At 42.3% G+C, this 4932-nt stretch overlaps 1 pseudogene; it reads right to left on the bottom strand.

The window, feature by feature from the left end:
• Positions 1-340: 340 nt before the first annotated feature.
• Positions 341-4211, bottom strand: LOC148586903 (uncharacterized; annotated as a pseudogene).
• Positions 4212-4932: the final 721 nt, after the last annotated feature.

Genomic DNA, 4932 nt, shown 5'->3' with positions numbered 1-4932 from the left:
CGAACTCTTAATCTGCATTACCTGCAAATGAGTTGTGAACCAATGATAATCAATACAAAAATTCAAAATTAGTCTATACAGTGATGCAAATATACATTAGTTCTAGAATGGACCGCTGTAACTAGGGGTTTCTAACAGTTAACAATTATTACAAAAATAACATAAAATATATCATTACCTCTGTGGGGCGCAGCTCTAGACGTCAACCAGAACATGGCCTCGATCTGGCGGAAACGGGCCTCAATCATAGCATCTTTCTCTGCTATCTGGGCTTTTTGTTCTTCAATCTGCCTCGCCATCTCATCCATTGCCCGTCTTTGTTCTGCCCACTCTTCTTTCATCACACCTCTTTGTTGTGCCCGCTCCTCTTCAAGTTCTCTAATTCTATCTGTCATATGTGAGAACGAGGAGCTCCAAGAATTTTGAGACCGTGTCTGGGACGATGTATAGTATGAATGTATGCTGCCCCGCACCGGCAGCACATTCGGACCCACCTGGCGGACCCTGCCAGCATACTTAGGCTTATTTTCGTGCGCCTGAGCATACACGTCATCAGGTGTCCACCGTACCGTTCCTTCTGTCATGGTCTTAGTATTTGCCGGGTCAGTACGTATCAATTCCCTCATCCTTTCCTGTACATTAAAAAACAAGTTAGTATCTCCTATAAGGAACGTTAATCATAAATAATTTATCAAAATATATATGCTTGAGTACTTATGCATCTCTCCCTGACCACTTCATTTGGATAGCCACCACCCTTCTTCGTGTGAGTCGTGATGTAACTTTACGCTCGAGTCGGAGCAGTGCTCAAGGATAAGGTCTGCATAGAAAAAAAATCAATACAACAAAAAAAAAATTAGGAAAAACATAGACCTAAATAACCGATTATATATATATATATATATATATATATATATATATATATATATATATATATATATATATATATATATATATATACCTCTTGATATGTCGCCCTAGCGAAGCTCATTGACCCGATGCAGTGAGGTGTGTTGTTTTTTGCTCGCAATGCCTTCATCTTGGCAGCAAACTTCTACATGTATATCACTCTTAAAATGTCAGGCCTAACACAATTATAATTAATGAAACTAAACAATTGCAAATAATTCCACTACACTCCGGACCTACCTGATTCTTCGGGTTGCACCATTTCACCAACAAGACATTCAAGTCCTCGGCGTTGTATTCCCTAATGGCAGCCTCACCCATTCTCACCTTCACTGCGTCTGGAGTATCACCCTGCGTGATTTTTAATGAGCGTTTTACAGAGTGTCTCCAACTCTTCAGCTTCAAGCCCATGTCTCTGAACGCATCCCTTTTAATTGCCTTGAGATCGTACTCAGGCGGCATGTAGAACTTAGTCTGCATAAGTTGAAAAAATTAGGCGTATAATTTCACACATTAACAACGTATAATTTCCCATCTCGCCCGATGCCTAACACATTAATAATTGCAAATGTTAATTATTTGGAATTTAATAGTAACTACATAAATTTTATACGAATTCAATATGGGTATTTTAAGCATATATACTTACTTATTGTCCGGAGTTGGCGAATGCCCAACACTTCTAGAGGATCATCAGGCTCCGAGTCACCTGAGCCATCATCCATGTGCTCACCATAGTATTGTGTCTTGCTGTCATCTGGCTGCGATGGCTCACTGTATGGGATACCTGAGTTCAACTCGGTAGGGAACAACCTCTCTACCTCACCATGTGCACATAGCTCCATCTCGCTCATGGTAGGTATCGGAGTACCAAGATCATATGAAGCCTCCGTGTGATACGGAACCTGCTGAGACCCTTCCCCATGCTCAGGAAGTAAGGGTCTATACCCCTGGTCTTCTATCTGTAAGGACCCCCGTCGTCTACTCTTCCCCCTCGTACTCATGTCAACCTGCGAAACACATAACATACCCAATTAATTATGTATATAATAGATAAAATATGCACCACAATAACCAATCAATGTTGAAAGAAATAACATTAAACACGTCAAATAATGTGAACTATATATATTATTAAAGTTTTAAATTTTTTTAAACCACATACAGATCTAAGTCTTGTCGGATGTAGTCAATGTCATTCTGCGGATCCACTTCATTATTGCTGGTCAATAGGAGCGGCTCACACTCGTGGTAGTTGACACTTTCATCATCAGGACCTTCACTTTGTTCAACGTCGTATACGTTTCTAGGTTTAGTCCTTACAATACAAGCCCAATCAGGGTCCCTTTCATCTTGGACGTAAAAGACTTGGTCAACTTGTGACGTTAGCACATACGGCTCATCAGTAATTTCCTGGCCCCGGTGGACAAGGTTTTTGAACTAACAAGCAGCATGCCATACTCGTCTACCTTGTACCCCCTGTCCCTCATGTTGTCCGCCCAATCGCACTTGAACAAAACATACTTAGTCCTATCGAAGTACTCCACCTCAATTATTTCCGTCAACTTCCCATAGTACGTTTCACCCTCAATAGTTGGCACGCACACCCCGCTGTTCTGCGTCCTTTTTCCACCATCGAATGCAATAGTGCGAAACAGCTTCCCGGTAACCACATATCTGTTATATCTGGTAGCTATGGCCTTCGGCCCTCTACAATACATTACCAGTTTATCACCTATTTCTTTCCTTCGTCGATCGTCCAATCGATCAACTTGCGAGTATATTACGTAGAATTGACATTAAGAAACTTAGTTTTGTTAGTTGTTATGAACCAATAACTAAATATAATGGGACTGTAACAGTTAAACATCATGGTAGTCTTACGTAGTCACGGTACCAATCGCAGAACAGCGCATGATGTTGGATTTCCAATTGATCCTCCGTCGTTCGCCCCCTATCACATGATCGCCTAAGTGTATTCATGTGCACCCTACAATACGAAGTTTAAATTCTATTATAATTCACAACTAAGGGTGTAAGGTGATATTGAACTTGCATACACTACTAACACGACTTACGTCCGTAGTTGAAAGAACAAGTCCGAGTTAAACATAATATATCGGTGAATTTGTGTCAATGTGACACGGCCGAGGATGACTCGTGTTCCCGCCCCCTTTGAACCAACCGGGTTTCTTAGAGCCCTATTGTGAAATGTTGGTGCGTGATCTAAATACCTTGAGCAGAACGTCACCAACTCTGTTGCTATGTAGGCCTCCGCAATGTAGCCCTCAAGAGCCGCTTTATTGCGCACATTATATTTGAACACCCCAAGGCTTCTACATATAATCATAATTCATTCATTACAGTTAGTGACGGCTTTACCTCTCTGCCGGATACATCCACCTATACTGTACCAGTCCACCAAGTCGGCATTCATGGACAAGATGCACGACCAAGTGAACCATCACAGTAAAAAAACTTGGGGGGAAGACCCGTTCCATCTGGCACAAAGTAATATAAATGTGACTCTCTAGTCGGTTCATATCATCTTATGTCAATGACGTTGAACATAGGCCTCTGAAGAATGCAGACATCCCGACAAGTGGTCTAACCACGTTTCCTGGCAATGATCCACGCAATGCAATAGGGAGAAGTTGTTGCATAATTACGTGACTGTCATGGCTCTTCAAACCGAATATTGTACGATTACTAAGTCGTACACATCGGGAAATATTCGAGGCATATCCGTCCGGCACCCTTACATTTCGAAGCACTTTCAAAAAATGTGTTTTCTCGTCCTTAGACATCGGGTGGCAAGCTGTGGGCATATATGTTTGACCATCCTCGCCCGTGTACGGATGAAGTGTATGTCTCAACCCCATTTTTTGCAAGTCTGTGCGGGCTTGGATGTTGTCCTTCGTTTTCCCTGGAATGTCTAGTAATGTGCCAAGAATGTTGTCCATCACATTTTTCTCAATGTGCATGACATCAAGGTTGTGCTGCAATAGATTATCTTTCCAATACGGCAACCTAAAGAAAACACTTTTCTTCTTCCACAATACGTTAGCAGTCTCGCCTTCTCTTTCTGTCGGCTCACTCTTCTTCCGTTTCTTGTCTTTTTTCTTATTATTCGATCTTGCCTTACTGGCATTCTCATCCCCATATGCCATATTTTGTAATTGTCTAAGAATTTCATCTCCACTTGGCACATCAGGGGCACATTCAAATTCTTGTTTGCCGTCAAATGTTCTTTTATTCCTCCTCCACGGATGATCCATGGGCAAGTATCGCATGTGCCCCATATAACAAAATTTCCTGCCGTGTTTTAACCGCCTGGACCTCGTCGAGTACATATAGCAGGGACATGCCTTCTCACCCCTGTTAGGCCACCCAGACAAATCTGGGTATGCCGGAAAGTCATTAATTGTCCACATTAACTGCGTCCGCAGCACAAAGTTCCTTTTTTTGGACACGTTAATTGTGCGTACACCTACAGTTCATAATTCCTGTAACTCCTCAATTAAGGGTCGTAGGTAGACATCTAGATCCATTTCATGTGACTTTGGGCCTGGGATTATCAAGATAGAATAAATGACGTTTGTTTCATGCACGTCCAAGAAGGCAAGTTGTACGGTACAAGCATTACAGGCCAAGTGCTGTGGATGTGCTCATGTTCCCGAATGGATTAAATCCATCCGAGGTTAGTCCAAGCCTGACGTTCCTGCTGTCCGCCGAAAAGTTTGGATGCAAATTATCGAATGCCTTCCACGCTTCACCATCAGCCGAATGCCTCAATACATCGTCCTTAGTCCGACCTTCTGCATGCCACCTCATATAAGGAGCAGTATGCTCTGACATAAACAATCTCTGTAGTCGTGGTATGAGTGGAAACCACCGCAACACCTTGACCGGGCGTTTCTTACTCGATAATATGAGTTGACCATCCTCATCCAGTACATGTATCCAAATCCTTATTGTTCTTCCAGAATAACATACAATCATTACGACACGCCGGGATCTTCT

Source organism: Corylus avellana, chromosome 3, assembly GCF_965113065.1.
Source record: "Corylus avellana chromosome 3, dhCorAvel1.hap1.2, whole genome shotgun sequence".
Taxonomy (NCBI): Eukaryota; Viridiplantae; Streptophyta; class Magnoliopsida; order Fagales; family Betulaceae; genus Corylus; species Corylus avellana.
The sequence above is the reverse complement of the archived record's forward strand: the minus strand, read 5'-3'. Positions and strand labels throughout refer to the sequence as shown.